We start from the raw sequence: 21404 nt of genomic DNA, 5'->3' as shown, positions 1-21404 counted from the left end.
CAAAGCCGTGTCGTCATAAACCAACCGGTAACGTGGTTACCAACGAACACATTTCCTTAACTACACAATGGCGCTTCAAACTTTTGCGTCTGTAAAATCATAATTACGAATATTAATATTAAGAGGGTTTTCCCTTTTTTCACAGTAAGCTTCCCGGACATGCATACAACAAATCCTGAAAGTTCCATCGTAATCGGTTGAGAGGTTTAGGAGCCTATACAAGACAGACAGACAAACAAACAGATATTCATTTTTATATACATTGGCTAGCAGCGTGGCTCGGTAGCTGCGTTGATACTAAGCACCGAGAAGGCACCGAGAGCTAACCGCGATTGAAAATAATTTATTCCGAGTATAATCTTTAATACTGCCGGTCATACTTGGATTTTTGTGACTTTAAGTCGATCGTTTCCTATCAGAGTTTGACAATTTATCTGATTTAATTAGTGAAGCGGTCAAATTATCTAAAAACCATCCTACCTACTATGTCACCACTATTTGAATATGATTTAAAAATGTATTATCTATAACATACATATGTAGATGTCTCACATTCAATTATGTACATATATATACATAACTATTTTTAATTCGTGTATCAATTCCTTTTCGAAACTACCCGTTGAAATCACATTTGGGCACAAAACTAGTCTCAAATAGTTCTGGGTACCACTTGAGCAAAATACACATATTTTTTTGCAAAATCACTGGATTACACTGGCGATCTCCCTGTGGATATTGAACGGGCTGGGATTGCCACACTGAGCCATTTGAATAGAGTGCAGTGAAGTATGATTACACAAGTAAATTGAAAGGATCAAGTTATCGGGGAACAATCGTGACTACTGTCAACGGCAGACGTGGGAATTGGCTCACGGGATCACCGACTGGATGAAATTTAAATCCCGTTTATATGTACATTTACATCCCAACACACAAAGAGAAGGGATTTACGCGATTTCCCGAATCCCCCGTATAAATACGACAAACTACACATTATAACCAGGATTACACACTCGTACACGTGCGTACGCCCAAACGCTTGCACAGGTATAGTCGTCAGTGTTTAACTAGTCATTTCAGAATATCTGAAATGTTTACACGCACTTGATTATTCAATACATACATATAGCGGGTGATCCAAAACGGAAGATCACGACGAATTCAATTCAATCATTTTACTGATTCAAATAATCCAGCAGCGTGGCTCGGTAGTTGGGTTGATATTAAGCACCGAGAGGACGTCGGGTTCGATCCCGTGAGCTGACCTCGATTAAAATGAATTTATTTTGAATGGAATCTTAAATGCTGCTGGTCAGACTTGGATATTTGTGACTCCTAGTTGATAGTTTCTTATTGGAGTTTGCCAATTTATCTGATTTCATTGTTGAAGCGGTTCCTCCGTCAAATTGATAAAAAAACATCCTACCCACTATGTCACAAATATCTGAATTTAATTTATGTACAATATGTAAAAATGTATGGACATGTCTAAATCGATAGATGTCTCAATTCAGCCTCTCGAAATACAGTGATTTATGTAATATTTAGACTGGTAGTTTTGGAAAGGAATTGAGGCATAGCCAGCAGCAGCATGACTCGACAGTTGCGTTAATACTAAGCAGCGAGAGGTCATCGGGTTCTATCCCGTGAGCTGACCGCGATTGAAAAGCATTTATTCCGAGTATAATATTAAATGCTGCCGGTCAGTCTTGGATATTTGTGACTCCTAGTTGATAGTTTCTTATTGGAGTTTGCCAATTTAACTGATTTCATTGTTGAAGCGGTTCCACCATCAAATTGGGAAAAAAGCATCCTACCCACTATGTCACATATATCTGAATTTAATTTATGTAAAATATGTAAAAATGTATGGACATGTCTAAATCGATAGATGTCTCAATTCAGCTTCTCGAAATACAGTGATTTATGTATTATTTAGACCGGTGGTATTGGAATGGAAATGATGCATAGCCAGCAGCAGCATGACTCGACAGTTGCGTTAATACTAAGCACTGAGAGGGCGTAGGGTTCTATCCCGTAAGCTGACCGCGATTGAAAAGCATTTATTCTGAGTGTAATCTTAAATGCTGCCGGTCAGTCTTGGATATTTGTGACTCCTAGTTGATAGTTTCTTATTGGAGTTTGCCAATTTAACTGATTTCATTGTTGAAGCGGTTCCTCCATCAAATTGGGAAAAAAGCATCCTACCCACTATGTCACATATATCTGAATTTAATTTATGTAAAATATGTAAAAATGTATGGACATGTCTAAATCGATAGATGTCTCAATTCAGCTTCTCGAAATACAGTGATTTATGTATTATTTAGACCGGTGGTTTTGGAAAGGAAATGATGCATAGCCAGCAGCAGCATGACTCGACAGTTGCGTTAATACTAAGCAGCGAGAGGTCATCGGGTTCTATCCCGTGAGCTGACCGCGATTGAAAAGCATTTATTCCGAGTATAATCTTAAATGCTGCCGGTCAGTCTTGGATATTTGTGACTCCTAGTTGATAGTTTCTTATTGGAGTTTGCCAATTTAACTGATTTCATTGTTGAAGCGGTTCCACCATCAAATTGGGAAAAAAGCATCCTACCCACTATGTCACATATATCTGAATTTAATTTATGTAAAATATGTAAAAATGTATGGACATGTCTAAATCGATAGATGTCTCAATTCAGCTTCTCGAAATACAGTGATATATGTAATATTTAGACTGGTAGTTTTGGAAAGGAATTGAGGCATAGCCAGCAGCAGCATGACTCGACAGTTGCGTTAATACTAAGCAGCGAGAGGTCATCGGGTTCTATTCCGTGAGCTGACCGCGATTGAAAAGCATTTATTCCGAGTATAATCTTAAAAGCTGCCGGTCAGTCTTGGATATTTGTGACTCCTAGTTGATAGTTTCTTATTGGAGTTTGCCAATTTAACTGATTTCATTGTTGAAGCGGTTCCTCCATCAAATTGGGAAAAAAGCATCCTACCCACTATGTCACATATATCTGAATTTAATTTATGTAAAATATGTAAAAATGTATGGACATGTCTAAATCGATAGATGTCTCAATTCAGCTTCTCGAAATACAGTGATATATGTAATATTTAGACTGGTAGTTTTGGAAAGGAATTGAGGCATAGCCAGCAGCAGCATGACTCGACAGTTGCGTTAATACTAAGCAGCGAGAGGTCATCGGGTTCTATTCCGTGAGCTGACCGCGATTGAAAAGCATTTATTCCGAGTATAATCTTAAAAGCTGCCGGTCAGTCTTGGATATTTGTGACTCCTAGTTGATAGTTTCTTATTGGAGTTTGCCAATTTAACTGATTTCATTGTTGAAGCGGTTCCTCCATCAAATTGGGAAAAAAGCATCCTACCCACTATGTCACATATATCTGAATTTAATTTATGTAAAATATGTAAAAATGTATGGACATGTCTAAATCGATAGATGTCTCAATTCAGCTTCTCGAAATACAGTGATTTATGTATTATTTAGACCGGTGGTTTTGGAAAGGAAATGATGCATAGCCAGCAGCAGCATGACTCGACAGTTGCGTTAATACTAAGCACTGACAGGGCGTAGGGTTCTATCCCGTAAGCTGACCGCGATTGAAAAGCATTTATTCTGAGTGTAATCTTAAATGCTGCCGGTCAGTCTCGGATATTTGTGACTCCTAGTTGATAGTTTCTTATTGGAGTTTGCCAATTTAACTGATTTCATTGTTGAAGCGGTTCCACCATCAAATTGGGAAAAAAGCATCCTACCCACTATGTCACATATATCTGAATTTAATTTATGTAAAATATGTAAAAATGTATGGACATGTCTAAATCGATAGATGTCTCAATTCAGCTTCTCGAAATACAGTGATTTATGTATTATTTAGACCGGTGGTTTTGGAAAGGAAATGATGCATAGCCAGCAGCAGCATGACTCGACAGTTGCGTTAATACTAAGCACCGAGAGGGCGTAGGGTTCTATCCCGTAAGCTGACCGCGATTGAAAAGCATTTATTCTGAGTGTAATCTTTAATGATGCTGCTCAGACTTGGACATTTGTGACACCCAGTCAATCGTTTCCTATCAGAGTTTGCCATTTTGTCTGATTTCATTGTTGAAGCGGTTCCTCCATCAAATTGGTAAAAACCATCCTACCCCTATGTCACCACTATTTGAATATGATTTCAAAAATTTATTTTCTATAACATAGATGTCTCGCTAATTCTTATAAATAGTATTTGTATTATGCTTATATGACTGGTCACAGTGACGTGTTAGAGTATTCTGTTTATCACTGTGGCAAAAATGTTTCAATAAAAACAAAAAAAAAGTCATCAAACAATCGCTTTATTGTGCCCGATGTACAATTTCCAGAAACAAGATCGGTCTTCAATATGGTTCAAGTTAATTAAAAAGTAAATCAATGATTCTTCAACTTCTGGAAACACAGTGATTTATGTAATAATAAAATGCTGCATTTTTTGTAAGGAAGGCGCATTGGGTTCTTCCTGTCCTAAAAATAAAAAATCGCTTAACCAGTGAGCTACATTTCTGCTTCTAACAAATTCGTTGGATCATCCATTATACAATATAATATACATATGTACCTACAAACGTGGATCTATATTTAAAGATGACTTAAACAAATATGCAAAATGAGGTTTCGAATTCGTAGTTCCAATTAACCTTTACGCCTAGTTTAATTCATAAATATGTATGTATTTTATACGTACATATGTACATATACTATATAACATATACATATTTCATAAGGTGAGTTTTGGGGTGGGAAGTTCTGTGATTATTTTATTTTGGATTATTCGACAGTTGAAGAGTTATGACGTCATCCGAGGAAGCGTAAGGATTTTGCAACTTTGAGGCGAACTCTCGAAACTCTCCGGAAGGGGTTTTGAAAGTCAAAATTGGGTATATCTTTGTGGTTCGGTTTCGTTATATAAAGTCTAAAGTTGAAAATAAATTGAGTCTTAATTCAACAAATATGTATCTGTATGTGTACGCGTTGATGAATTTTGTATAAAGGTTCATTTATATACGGAAAATATCCTTCAAGCACTTTCTGTAGGTGCATTCGTATAAGTTATATCAAAACTAGCCCATAGACATTGAACTTGTGAAATTCCAATATGGCACGTCTGCAAACTTTATAGTTTTATAGATATATATTGGTCAAACGATTGTTTACCAGTAGAGACGTCTCATGGGTTCAAATCCTGGCCAGAATCAAAAGAACTATTTGATTTTTTCGATGATTATACCTATAAATACAAATGTTTTTCATTGCTAGCTTGATGGACCGTCTTCTATTAGAGTTTGCCAATTTATCTAACTAAATTTTTGTGACGGTTCAATAAATTTAACACGCCTTCCCTTTCTTGATTACATAAAATTTGGAATAGTTTATGTAATTGCGTTTTTTAATTGACATATATATACCTTTATTTAATAATAGTATGTCTGTATTAGTACACAGTGAGTTAAAAATTAGTAATAATAATTTTTCTTTCAGATGATAGGGAGAAAAGTGCAATCCCTATCGTCATTTAAACAATATATAGATAAAAACAAATGATGAAATAAATATAATTAAAAAAAACCAGCAGCGTGGATTAGCGGTCGGCGTATTATGCTTTCGATTGCTATTATTTATTTATTATTTATTTTAATTAGTTACTTTTATTTTATAATGGATTTGGAATAACCTATAGTACGTATTATTTCAAATAAAATTAACCATACTGTCTGTCTTGGCGCTATGACAAATTTAAAATAAATATATATTTAATAAAAAAAACTTGAATATACTCAAGAAACATTAAGTTAACAAGTTATTAATTTAAATAAAGATTTTTTTTATTAGACAATTATTGTGACGGTTCAAATAAAATTGAAACCCCTCCCATCTTTTGCAAATTCAGCTAGTCCATATTTATTAATGGTTGCAAGCGTACATATGCTTGCAGTTTAAAATTAAAATCAATAATTAATTTTTAACCAGCAGCGTGGACTAGTGTTAAGCATATTATGCTGTCGAGCAAAGTGATCACGGTTCTATTCCCACTAGGTTACGCTGTTGGTCAGACCTTAGTTTGTGACTCCAGGTCGATCGTTTCTTATCGGAGTTTGCCAAATTTTCTGCTTTTCATTGAAACATATAAAATTGGCATCTCCTTTCCTACCCTTCTTGCTAATCTCAAGTTATTCAGCGTCTTGAGGTTCGCCAAATTAATTATAGAAAAATGCTGAAAATTTTTTCCATAGATGTCACTGCGGATGTTTGTAAAGGTCAATCGTTTCAGTTAGCCAATTTTTACCACGTGTCCATTCACGAACTGAATCTTTTCATAGATATATTAACAAGCAGCGTTGACTAGTGGTTAGCATAATATGCTTCTGATCGGAGTGGTTACGGTTCGATTCCCACTAGTAGCTGTTGGCCAGACCTTGGTTTGTGACTCCAGGTCAATCGTTTCCTTTCAGAGTTTTCCAATTTTCATTGAAACATTTCTTGTGAATTGGCATTTCCTTTCCAATCTCAATCTCCACAGTAAAAATGCTGCAAAAATGTCACTGTGGAAGATGTTTGTATGAATTCGCATTATATAAAATGCTTGTATTTATTGTGTTGTATTTGTATTCGTGCACTCGTTGCTTTGGAGCGATCTGTAAAGGCGAATGTAAATGTTCAATTGAAATAAAATGAAATCTGTATACCTACACTGTACAACATACGTACTTTGTACCTTTGACTTTAGTTTGACCTGTCATGGCCCTATAGCGTGTTTGAAAGTGAATGGTATTTCGTTCTCATCCATAATACAGTATGCTAACTTGCAAGTTCGGTATATCAATCTGAAAAATTGAGTCCAATTAGCCATATGTTTCGAAAAGTGACGTCTCTCGGAGCGGGCCTGTCTTGGCTGTCACTGTCACTCCGTGATATTCCAGTGCATCACGAGTTCGTTCGGAAAACTTTTCGCAGTAATAAAATCAGCATAATTGGCGAATGGCCGCAAATCGTCCGTGGGTCTTCGGCACGGCACGCCACTGAGAGGGCATTTGAATATTTTTGAATATTTCGTTGGTGAATAAAGTGGCGCGACGGGCCGTCCCTGGACCCGAATCCATCATCACGACGACCCCAGAATCACGACACCGAATGAATGCGTAATTTTCTTTAACGATCATACACTGCGCGATGACACGACTCGCATTTTAACCCTTTGCTCGGCCGCCGGAGATGTTCCGACACGTTCATTTAAATTTACATTTATTTGGCCGTCGCGTTGTTTGAAATGTTTTTAATTAATTTTTAAAAGTTAACTACCCACACTGTAACGAGGCTCTGTTTACGAACCTCAACACGCGGTCCGTTTCATTTTAATTTTCCACCTACATACATACATACACAGAGAAATGTTATTTATTTATTTACTTTACATGTACGGCCGCAAGGACCATTGAACAATAATATTATAAATAGAACAAAAAAAAACCACAATATTAATATAAGAAAAGAAAAGAAAAATATGAGTTTTCAAACTAATTGAATAAGTAAATGAATGAATTAAAACAATAAAATAAAATGCATTTAGCATTTGTATAAATCGGAAAAATGATGATGCAACAATTTTTTTATACTATGTTTACTAATATTTAAAAAATCAATTTGGCTAAATTCGTTTCCCAGTTTATGAAGTCTGGGTAACGTTGAATTTTTGTTATAACTAGTGGCATAATTTTTTATGTGAAATAAATGGGTCTACCTCACGGGCCCGAATGTGAAACGCCCGAAAATGCAAATATCGGAAGGCAAAGATCGAAAATCGAAAGATCTTAAGTCGAAAGATCAAAAAAAAAAGGATGCATGGTAAACGGTACATACTCGGAGTTTCCACAAACATTTTTAAATAATTTCAGCATCAGTAGTATTTGATGCTTGGTGGTCGACATATGTCCGAAAAAAACTTCTCAAGGACAAGGACAAGGGCAATGGGCAAGTGCAACGTTAAAAATTGCACAATGCATTAAAAAACACACAATAAACAACATTAGATGCATTTTTATAAGTGAATTGATAATTTAAGTAACATATTATTCAATTAGCATCGTAGTTTGACAGTTTTTAAAAGTGTCATGGCGATCGCCCGCATTCTACATAAAATTTCAGGGATGGCACCATAGAAATGTAAAAATTATTTTTAAATTAATGTAAAAACATTTCTCTTGGTGGTGCCGAATACTCAATTACATTAATAACCAATTATTTAAGTTTAAATAATATAAGCATCGTTCATTTTATATTAAACATGTTTTTGTTGAAACTATATATTACATGTTAATTTAAGAGTTTCCAAGGACAGACAAATTCAAAAAAGTGAATAAAAATATTCCGCCAACTGAGAAAAGAAACGGATTTGCCACTCATGCCGAACACCACCATATACTCAAATTAAAAATAAATCTATATTAAAATAAAACTTTAATTTCTATAGTGAATATGTGATGACCCTGATTAAATTGTGATTATACCGGTAAGTTTTAAAATTTACCGGTAAGTTTTAAAATTTACCGGTAAGTTTTAAAATTTACCGGAAACTATTTTATTGCGAATTAAGTATACATTGACAGGCATATAATTACATTAAAAATGGATTCAAATGACATATTGTGGATTATTAGGTTGTGTGTAATTTGTTTATTTTCAGTATTAAATGTGGAAATTTTCAATTGATAAATAAAATCACTGGCAATACAGAACAACCAAATCGTAATAAATGCGATAAATTATGATTGAAACTTTCAAATGTTCTAAACTTTTAGTAAATAAATATGATTGGTTAAAAATAAAAAAATAAATTTAATTATTGTTACGAATTTACTTAATGCATTTACATTATATGACAATATTCACCTGATATTTATTTTTAATTATTTATGATTCAATCTCGGTTAATGTTTTTTAGGAAAAGATACCACATACAGTTATCTAAATTCACGAAAAAAAAACCTTTTTTCACTTACCGGTAAAAACCGATATACCAGTAGTAAAATTTTTCCTATATAACATTATTCACCTGAGATTCATTTTTAATTATTTACGATTCAATCTCGGTTAATGTTTTTAAGAAAAGACACCACATACAGTTATCTAAATTCACGAAAAAAAAAACTTTTTTAACTTACCGGTAAAAACCGGTATACTGGTAGTAGGAAAAATCATTTACCGTTTACCAATTTATGAAGTTTTACGGTAAATTTTAGCGTTAATTATTATAAATCTTACAAAATATGCTAACATATACTATTAAAATATCTGTTCTTCTAATGTTTGGAGTCTAAACATTTATACAATTTGTCTGAAAACAATAACACGTTGGAGGTTTAATTTTAAATAGTTTTGGGTGTGTTGAAATGTAAAGATATGCGTGTTATTGTTCGATGTATACATACATATGTACATATATTAGATTATTAATATATCATTATTAAATTAAATTTGTTATAGTAGTTATAAAATCAATATACATACATATATGAGATTTAAGTAGAATTCATACGAAATGTTTTTAAAAAAGGGCTGAAATATTATCTCCAAAAATGTAATGTCTCATAATAAGCAATCGTGTATCTTGTAACGCACTACATGTGATGCCATAAAAGTTAAGTAAAACAAAAATTTAATATCGTATATACACATCCTTAATTTGATACGAAATATCATATAATATAATACGTTTCGTGACGAAACAAATTACAAGAGGCGAACATTTCACCATAAAAAATTTACACCGCTGATCAAAGCAACATTTTACAACACGATCGTTTCGATTGTTACCACAATATCGATTCCGTGGGAATAAATATGCCATAACATGGACTTTGTTGTTGACTTAACGTGTATGTATAATATGTATATATAGATTTATATTGTCACGTATTTGATTGAGACATACAATACGTTTCACGCAGCCTAGATTGGTTCGTGGGACAGGGACTCTCATTCGGAAAATCCATTTAAAAAGGTTTCAGAGGATCAATAGACGTGCTTATTTTTTACAATATTATCAGAAACCTACAGTCTGTGCTATTTGTCGATTGTAGAGGTCACTGTCGACCATATTTGTAGTGCTAATAATACCCTAAATCGGAAGACAAATCGTCCAACTTCAGTTGGACCATTTGTTGCGGAAAATTTATTTTTGACAAAAGATTCTATCGCCAATTGAAAATTTGAAATCACATTTAAACAGTTGGGCCATTTTTAGAATGAGAATTTACAATTTACAGTGGAAAGTTTGACGTTTATAAAAGTTGAAATGACCCGAAAGTCTAACATTTTACTAGTTTTTCCCTCTTTGAAAAAAAGTGTTTGTTGTAAAATTTATCGCGATGATTTGTCGCTCATACACTTAAGGCTACTAACATACAAGACTTAAGTATTTTATAAATTATTTTATAATTGATTTAATTTGTATTAATATTTCAATTTTTTATTCATAAAGTTCACATATCACTGTGTGATTTTGTCGCCGTCTTTAACAGTCATCTATTCAGTCTTTTTATCCTTTTATTTCATATAACATGAACACTCGCCATTAAAGATCGCTCCAAAGCGATGAGGGCACTCATACATATACAATACAATTTTTATTAGAATTTAATACATTGCGAATTCAAAGAAACATTCACGGTGACATCTATGGAGAAATTTTTGCAGCATTTTTATAATCAAATTGGCGAACCTCAAGACGCTGAATAACTAACTGAGCTTAGCAAGAGAGTTAGGAAAGGAGATGCCAATTTTCACAGTAACCATTTCAATGAAAATCAAAAAAATTGGCAAACTCTGCTAAGAAACTATCGACCTGTATTCACAAACCAAGGTCTCGCCAGCAGCGAAACTCTAATGGAACTCGAACCCGTGAAAGCATAATATGCTTACCACTCGAAAGCATAATATGTAAGTCCATGCTGCTGGTTGTGACTTCAATAGTCTTGTGTTCTCTTATAATGCTTTCAGTTTTCATGGAACCTTAAAACTTAATATTGCTTAATAATTTTATAAACTACATAGATAACTAAACCATTTAATGTTTCAAGAATCGTTAATCAATAAATCTAATAAGACTGATTTTTTTGTCTCATTCAATATTCTATGAATAGTCAGGAATGTCACAGGATTCTATAATAGGACATTTTTGAATGAAAACTTTTTTGGAAACAATTCGTTATAAAACTTTGACGAAAAATAATGGGCAATTTCATCAAACAACATTTCCATTTCGTTTCTTTCAACACGTCGACTTGTTTCTCTTTCTATCACAAGTAATTTCACTCCTACCATACTCAAACACTTAATTTTTTACTGTTACTGTAATATTTCTCCCACTTTTTATAATAAAAAGACCCAAATTCACACACACAAAGTTTTTCCAATACATACAGCACACGATTAGATAAAAGCGTAATAATAATCGACAAAAGTAATAATGAATAAACAGTAACGGGAGAGCTTCTATCCCTTATCCGATCATCCCACGGGAACGGTTCGTGACTTATTAGCGTCTGGTTTGTGACCCCTTCGTTCCGTTACGTAAATCCACTCAAATTTTATCTATTTATACGCGATGGCCTATTCTGATTTCGGAATACGTATTCCCGATAGGTTATTCTACCCTATTATATTACATATATAGATATTGTTCATTGTGTGTCATACCAATGTGTGTATGACTTTGATCTCACCGCAAAAATACCACTCTACCTATACCTGTGTGTTATTTTTAATATATAAATTTCACCGCAAAAAGCTGGACTCATAATCACACTCTATTATCTGTTATATAAATCAGTGACTCGATATTTAAATGGCCAATTTATTACGGCCACTTCAATTCAATTTATGTAATAACACTACTTCAAATTTAAATCAAATTTTCAAACGAATAACCACAAATATTAATATACATAGCTGTATTTTTGTTCGTTGACTTCATTCGATATTAATCGTTGAAAATTTGTGACCCGTTTCGAAATATAACTGATCACCCCTAAGCTGCATGAACAACTTTTTTTGAGGTTTATATGTAGTTATATATGCTTTAAAAGAAAAATCATTATTAAACATTTCAATTTTATTACTCATCGATTGGAAAAATTGCAGTTTTCCACAGAATTTTCCAACATGACAATCATGCGTTGACTTCATTGCGTCATTCATATTGAAATTTTTAATTAAATTTTTAGCAATATTAATTTTAATTCCATGTAAATGCTATTTTCCATGAACGTGTCCTATTTTTAAAATATTTCACATATTTACATTGTTTTGGATCGCAATTTTACTATTAAATCAAAATTTCTCCCCAATATATCTATATATTGCATTTGAATATAATGCAAATTGTATATTTGGCTTGTTGGCAAATTTAAATTGTCTTTAATTCTCATATAAAGACAATTTAATATATTATCCCTATTGATTCAATTCAGATTCGTGTAAATACGAGTAAATACTAGTACGAGCTTTTAGCTTGCAATTTTACCGATTTAAAATTTGGCACACTTCCAATTAACCCTTTTAAACAAAAACAAAAAAATAGTGTGGCCAGAACACTATCCCAATAAACATGTTTCAATACAAAATACTCAATATAAAATAGTATTAACATTGGGAAAAAATCTCAAGTGAAAATACGTATTTTTGACTTTTGATTTGAACTGGACAACTACTTGGAGAGATTTGAAAGCTGAAAAGTACTACAAATGAAAGATAAAATACCCGACTATAGATTCCAATATTCATTTTGAACAGGAAATTGACAGATTTTGAGACATCGACCGAACAACACCAAGATATAGAAAAATCGCGCGATTTAAAAAACACATATATCTCCGAATCTCGAGCTTATCAAAATTTTTTATTACCAGATTCGTGTTCACTGGGCCTAGATCTATATGAAAAGTCATATCTTGTCTCTGAACCATTTTTCGTGTAGAACAGTGTAATTATTGAATGACCTGTTTTCCAGCTTAGGCAATCAATCGATCATTTGTAGATGTATTGTTACTAAAATTGGGATATACATAAATAATAATAAAATGTAGAATTAAGGATTTATATGTCGACATGTCAAGGAGGACTTCAATATCATATTTAAGGGCTATTTTTCGGGCCTTAACTAGACACGCAAAGTCAATCGAAATTGATTGGGTGTATTGTAGCAAAATACATACGTATATAGCTCCTTTCACATGACTTGGCACGAAGGCTAATATAGGACGCGTTCGTCAGTCAGATTAATCAATTTATTGAAAACGGCTCGAGTACAATGAGTCAATACTAAGAATCAAACTATCGTCGACACAAAGTTTCACCACAACAATAATCGCAGACCGAGCTGTGTTTGAACATCGAGCACGATATTTACACTGTGTATTTATTAACTGGAAATTTCGGCCAGAATTCTACATAAGCCGCTTACTGTTTGTGTGCGAGTTTCATTGTGCGTAAGATAAATACATAACAATTTATATATACATAAAATGTACTATAGTCTAATATAAAAGGCTCTAATTCGATCAGTTTGCAAAGCTTAAATTTGCGAAAATTATTAAATCGCCATTTGCGCGCACAGCTTGTGCACGATTGCTGTTTGATTAAAAGCGTATTATTACTTATTTTTTATTCATACAAGTGCAAAATAATAAATAAATATTTGCGGTGGATCCTCGTGTGTGTGCTGTAATTCGATTTGATTGGAAAATTCAAATGTATTGTAATTTATACGAAAAATGTTGACTAGGCTATGAAAAAAATCTATTACGTAAGGTATAATAAGGATGATTTGAATTTAAATTGAATATTATGAAGCTTGTGCAAAGTCGAAGAATCTGTCACTTCCGGTTGAATATTTTTCGTAAAAATATGCCGAAATCTTTGAGCTGGTAAATATATATAGTAAAATTTATATATAAATTATTTAAGAATGAAATGTATTTAAATGAAATTGAGCGCTTTGGAAAATTTGTATTCACTTGGCAACGCTTTAGTTTCCAATTCAATTGTTAAATTTCTGAATATATATCCAAACTATTCAAATGGTATTCGCTTAGATTTTAATTGAAGTAAAATCTGTCATCTGCAATTAATAACAATAATGAATTGAAGATGCGTCATTTCAAAAACAGATAAACGGACTATTTAGAGCAGTTGAAGTATTATCTTTATGTTTTGTTGTTCGTATGCATATTCAAATACAATATTCAATCGGAATATAATTATTTTTTAAATGGTTAAGCTTATTTTCAAACTATTGATATATTTGAAATTGAACGTTAGAAATTTATTTCTGTTACTAATCAAATCCAAAAATACTCACAGAAAATTACAGCAACGTTTTTCAAACATACTATGTATTTATATTGGAAAATAATATAAAAAACTGTTTTATATAGAAATAAACTATTTTAGTAGTTTCATAGTTATTCAATAGTTGATAATATCAAATAAAAGTTTTGAAATAGTATCATTATAAAATTATTTCTTCATAAAATAAATCAAAAAGATTTGAAAATTTTATTATATTTTAAAATTAATATATATTTGAATGATTTTTAATTTTATAATTTATATACATATTCATACACTAACATGAATTTTTCAATTTTTTTTTTTCATATTTGCTCACTTGCATGAACAAATTTTAAAATTTTCGAAGATTTGTATCTATACAACAACACAAAATAAGATCTCAAGTTATCACAAATACAATAAAAAAAGTCATTTAGAAAACATTTCCCAAATAGATAATCGTTAAAAAAACCATACTCAAATTCTCAAGGTCGAATCCTTAACCTAGAAAAAAATTTACCAACCCAAATCACCTACAAAAAGAATTGCATTATCTCCCATTTGACACCCAAGACACGACCATTCAATAGAAAATTTCCCGGAGATTTTCCCCTGACGGATTTCCACGCTGCGCGAAGATCCACCGCACGTGCGAGTTCCAAAAACCGGTTGAAGATTTCGAACAACCACGCATATTTATCATTATCCACAGGTGTGTGTATGCGAGGGACACAGGCCACATATGAACATACATATGTATGTTCATATGTATATAGAGCCTCAGTGCAATTTACCATGTGAGTGATTGTGTATGTGTGTGTGTGTGTGTATACCTAGCGACAATCCAATTAGCGCGCGTCCCGCTTAGCGCGGTACAGGGTGCACCGGCGGTGTTGTACCGGCTCGGGCCGGAAACATACCGAAGCACGACGTCCACACCCGCTGATGCCCGACGGGCCACTGTCGGCCTACGACGGCTCTCCCACCCTCACTATCCCCTCCAAGACCACCCTTTCATCCCCTCCCCGCGAGCCGCCCTTCATCCCTCCCTGCTCTCCCCTCCTAGCCCCTCTTCACCCCCTCAGTGCGCCCCTTCCTCGGCAACAACTCCTCGTCGCCTATATATGGATTTTCCAGAGTTTTTCCTTTTGCTTAATAAAAAAACACGGAAATTTTTCACCTAATTGGAGGCACGTGCGCGCTGAACGTGTCGAACGATCGTCGAAGATGTGCTTTCGCGTTTTCCAGACGTCTTCTTGAAAGAAAACTTCAGAATCTTCCAACGATACAAAGTCTTACAAGGAAATCCCCATTTTCTCCTCCATTGAAATTTTCCTGATCTTATTCCAATACCGATACATCCGATAGTCCACCTTGTGGTACTAATAGAACCGATTAAACTTTCCAAAGCTTCCAACGGTCCATACCTACATAGCCCCATAGAAAATTCCCAATTAAATTGAATATAAATATTCCAATACCGGTTTTATCGGTATTGTCGGTAGTCTATTTCAAACTCCCGATAGTACCCATTAAGCCTTCGAAAGCTCTCTACGGTACATATCTTCTTGCGGAAATATCCACAGAGAAATTGTACATAGATATTCCAATAGTGATAGTACCGATACCGGGTTTATCGGTACTTTCGGTAGTTTATTTCGAATTACTGATAAAATCTTCAAGCGATACTTTCAAAAATTTCCGTAGATTTTCCAGAGATTCCAATACCGGTACTACCGATACTGATTATTCCGGTTTTATCCGTAATACAAAATAGGCTAATTATAGTACCAAAACCTATTGTATATCTTTACATTTTTTTAAGTCTATTTTCATTAGTGTTTTTCGTGTTAGAACGTCAATCAGAATATCCATTGAAGTAATTTTGGGCTAATTTTTTACGAACTAATTCATAAAGTGAGCCGGTGTAAATTATTAACTTTTAATTAAACTTATATAGTATCAATATCTACATATTTATTACATTCGTGGAAAAAAAACATATTAATTGTTACCGCGAATACCGCAAAAATCGTTAAAGAATACCACGATTCTTACTTCTACTTGTCAGGCCAATTACTTCATCACTTTCATTAAATGGTTTCTTAACACTTTCTAAATCAATCTAATGTGAATAATGATAAAAAAGACACTGCGTCTCGAATGTGAACATAAAATAAGAAAACATGAGATATTTAAAATGACTAAAATTTATTTATAGTGGAAAACCAATAAAATCTAGAAAAAAAACAAACAACGAGTAACGGTGATTTTTTTTTGCACTCACATATAGAAATAAACTCTAAAATAAACGACATTCAATTCTGACAACTCTCAGTTCGGAAAAATCAAAGTTTTCCACGAACTGTTCTTGCATGATTTACCGAGATCTTTCTATGAATACGTACAATTCGTTTCAAATAAACCATTCTGATCTGTTATGAATTCTCTCCTTTTCATTTCATTCTCTTCTTTTAAAAATATATACATTTACTTATATTATAGATGTGCTATAGATATTTTCTACACATGTATAAATGATCAAATGCGAAAAGTTTAAAAATACCCCACCGATGTTTTCAACTCGATAAATTAAAATCGACTCTAAACAGAATGCCTGCTAATTTCTTCCAACATTCAACAAAACATCCGCATATCTAAAACTGTACACCGAACTTAATGTTGATTAGGATTGATAGGCGTCCGTCCAGAAGCGGCCAATTCGGTATAAATATTTACCAGAATGTTGACGGACTTCAGAGGGTTAACCAACCGCTCGGAAACCGAACGCTTACTCTACATTTTCTTCGATGAAATTAGTATTCAAGCACTATTTCACCGCTGAAACTCTCCTCTTATTTATACCCCACTCAATAATAATAGGGTTACTATAAGTTTTCTTTTCATCGAGCATGTGCATTTCAATTTGACCGGATTCATACTGCTTATTTTGTTTCTTAGCATTTTGGTATATACATACATATAGGTACATATATGCCTTATGGGCTTATTTTGTTGAAAACCGAATTAATATTATATTTAACACAAACAAAATATATTTGTTTATAATACCAAACTATTGTTTTGAAATTGTGACCCACCAGTATCAGTCCAAATTAGGGATTGCAATTAACCACCGTCAAATTTCATAAATCGGTAAAAGGTAAATCATTTTTCCAACTAGCAGTATACCGGTATTTACCGGTAAATGAAAAAAGTTTTTTTTGTGACTTAGATAACGGTATTTGGTTACTTTTTCTAAATATGTTAACCTAGATTAAATCGTAAATAATTAAAAATTAATCTCAGATGAATAATGCCATATAAATGCATTAAAGTACATAAATTCTTTAAGTTAAATTATTTTTTTTATTTTTAACTTCATATTTATTTATTTAAAGTTTGGAACATTTGTAAATTTCAATAGTAATTGAAACAACCGTCTAATCGCAATTATTATTTAATTAATTTGGTTGAAATGTGTTGCCAGTGAATTTATCAATTTAAAATTGCCACATTTAATACTGAAAATAAACAAATGCCGGACAACCCAATAGATAATACGCCATTTGCACTGATTTTAAGGTAATATTATGCCTATATATGTATTCAATTAGCGATAAAATGGTTTCCGGTAATTACTGGTAGATTTTAAAATTTACCAACATCAAAATTTTGTCGATTTACCGGTAAGCCGGTATTGCAATCAATAGCCAATTAAAAGTACAAAAATAAATGAACGAAAGTGCCTATTGGTAAAATAAACGAAATATTATTAAAGCCCAAGCTGCTTTGAGCCCACTTCTGAGCAAAAACGTTACGGAAGTGGTAACTAAAAGTACGTGCTGTTTGTTTTTCCTGGAAAGGATGTTCGTAAACTTTTTATTTCTGTCTCCGTATTGTACTACCTACGCTATCTTAAATTAGACCGGTTTTGGAAAAGCTCTTTGCAGCCCCTTTTCCAACTGGTTTCCAGCAAGTTCTCAATATAAATCACCACAATCACTTTATTTTGTATAAAATGCAAGTCGCAATATAATCGAGATAGTATTACATCAATACATATATATCATATCATAAGCGTTACTAGGCAGTACGTGCTTTTCCTTTCATCTGTCGATGTATCGATCCGATTTTCACACGTTTTCCATCATTTATACGACTTCCGGCGTATTATTGCATAATGCTAAGCGATCCGTGGCGCACAATAAAATAAAACGATAACCCTTCGAGTGATGCACGCCAAATGGTAAATTTTAATTTTCAATTAAATGAAATTTCGGTTCGTGTGGACTCGGCTTAGTGCGTTCGCCTCAGATCTTATCGACTCATTCACTGTCAAATTCACACACAGTTGGGAATGTCTGATTTATTGTGTCTAAGCATCCAATTCGAACTCGGGTTCATAATTTTTCGTTATCTTTATGACCGAGTATAAGATACCTTTTATTTTATTATACGTCTACACTTTTTACGGTCCCTGCTATGCACTTCTGAACCTTTCGATTCGTGTTTTCTTTTTATTACTCTTTTTGGCTTGTCGTAAAAGTGTGAAATTTTTATTACCATATCTTTTGCAAACATTTTGAAAAAATTAATTATTTGCGTGCAAATGTTCTGCTTTCCAATTGGTCGAATTTTTTTGCTAGATCGGCTCTTTTGAATAATATTGGTCGAAGTGAAACTTTTGAGTTAAGCCTGGGAAGAGGGTGTAACAAACCTTAGAAAATACGGGCTAAGAGGAAATAATTATATGAGGCACATCGTAAAAATGTACTTAAAATAAACACCACGCAGCCAGCGGCGCCGGGGGCGAAGGCCCCGGGGTGTCGAAGGCATCCGGGGCGCTAAGGGCGCCGGAGGCGTCGGCGGTGCTGGGGGCGAAGGCCCCGGAGCGTCGGAAGTGCCGGGGGCGAAGGTCCCGGGGTGCCGAAGGTATCGGGGGTGCTGGGGGCAAAGGCGTTGGGGCGTCGGCGATGCGCAAAACGTAATTCGTAATTCGATGTGCAAAACGTAATTCGTAATTTGAAACCAGTCGATTCAATATCTTTAACATTATTTTTATTCGAGTTTCAATTCCTTTTCGAAACCACCCGTTGAAATCAACGGGCCCAACACTAGTAAGTAAATAAGAACGAAAGGGGTGTAGAAGAGGAGGCGCTTCAACAATGAAATCAGATAAAACGGCAAACTCTGATAGGAAACGATCGACTTGGTGTCATAAATATCCAAGTCTGACCAGCAGCATTAGAGATTATACTCGGAATAAATGCTTTTCAATCGCGGTCAGCTCACGGGATAGAACCCGACGGCCTCTCGGTGCTTAGTATTACCGCAACCGGCGAGCCACGCTGCTGGCTATGCATCAATTCCTTTCCAAAACCACCGGTCTAAATATTAACGGACACAACAAAAGTTATATTATATAATGAAAAAGTCATAATACGATTAGATATTATGACAAATTTTGTATGCGTAAATTAAAAATTGAAAATTTTCATAGTATACAAACAATCATTAATCTTGATACAGTAAAAGATATGAACGAAAATTGCTCTTTTGAATATTGTAGCACACATATTATACGGAGTATATTCTATTGATTTTTCTTTATAAATAGAACGATGTAATTCCAACGAAGTCTCAGTATTTTGGTCGGTTTATGAGACCATTTTCCATGAATTCTGTCGTCTCTGAAACGAGTGCGAATATGAAAATCAGGCCAATGGAAACTTCACCATGACAACGCTTTTACAACTGAGCTCTAGTTTTCAGACATGGCTCCACTTTTTCACACACGACACGACATACTGAATGCAATACGTGTGTGACTTTTCACTTTTGAATTTTCGCGCAAAAATCGCACACACAAAAGGACTATCATTTCACAGAATGTGCATACACTGCTCTTTTTCTCTCTGACAAAGACAAACTTCATATTTTATTTTATATGCAAAATGGACAAAGGGAAAATTACGCGTTTGAGTTTTCAAATAACTGGAAGATCGAAGGGCATAAGAAACATAATAAAATAGCCGGCGTTGCCCAGTAAAGTAATTTCTGGATTTCAACCAATGTTACGATGGCACGTCAAAAATTATGGCTAGGGAATTTTGACTTTTTGATCGAAGTCGTAATTAGAGTCGTTAATCAATTAATCACCAGGCGTTTTTAGAAACTGATTCAATTATTTTATTATATGTGTTAAGTGCCAACCCTTGACACTACCTACAAATATATGACAAACTAACGAAAAATATTGACTTTTTTCAATTTCATTAGTATCACAGGATATTTTTAGATGTTACTGAAAAGGAAAATTAATTTCGAGTCATAGCCTTAAATATGAAGGAGCGCGCACCGGTGCGATTATGGCGATTAATTGTTTAAAAATCGAGCGACTCCAATTCCGATTTCGCATCTAAATCGGTTTTTTTTTTATTTATTTATTTTACATATATGTATGTATATACCAGGAAGGCCTAACAGGTAAACCTCAATGCACCTTCCTAGACAATTATTTACAAACATTGCAGCATTTATTACATAAATCACTGTATTTCCAAGCCATCATATTGGTACGTGCCACAAGAGAAGGGAACAAACTGTGGCAACTACCTGATTTGGCTGGGAACATTAATGCTAAAGTATATGATAATTTTGGATAATTAACTGTTTACATATTTTTTTCTTTTTTGAACCAAAGTTTAAGTATAAATACACAGTATCTGAAAAAATGCAAATACATACATATTCGTAAAATTATTCCAAATAACTTATTTTTAATTCTTTATTAGTCATTTTATATATTCACAAACTTTTAAAACGCTTTATTGATGAAAACTTTTGCATTGATAAAGTGCATGTATCTATTATTTATGTATTAATACGCATTTTGAATTTAAATATCAAACCTGTAAATACAGAATCATTTATATGTATATGTACATAATCATAATCTAACTAATACACTACAGGTGTGATTGAGTACCGTAAATATATACAGGTAGGTATCGCAAT

The 21404-nt window shown here is 33.6% G+C and overlaps 2 protein-coding genes across 2 annotated transcripts in view; one reads left to right on the top strand and one right to left on the bottom strand.

Annotated features, from left to right (window-relative positions):
* Positions 1–15346, bottom strand: part of LOC143916562 (tetraspanin-1-like) — a 203273-nt gene extending 187927 nt beyond the window's left edge. The window contains exon 1 of the mRNA XM_077437706.1: positions 15218–15346. The gene's annotated coding sequence lies outside the window, so the exon portion shown is untranslated. The remainder of the gene's footprint in view (positions 1–15217) is intronic.
* The window catches only part of LOC143916882 (uncharacterized), a 357016-nt gene that overhangs the window by 258425 nt on the left and 77187 nt on the right, over positions 1–21404 (top strand). The window lies entirely within an intron of this gene.

This window comes from Arctopsyche grandis, chromosome 9 (assembly GCF_051622035.1).
Source record: "Arctopsyche grandis isolate Sample6627 chromosome 9, ASM5162203v2, whole genome shotgun sequence".
Lineage (NCBI taxonomy): Eukaryota > Metazoa > Arthropoda > Insecta > Trichoptera > Hydropsychidae > Arctopsyche > Arctopsyche grandis.
The sequence above is the reverse complement of the archived record's forward strand: the minus strand, read 5'-3'. Positions and strand labels throughout refer to the sequence as shown.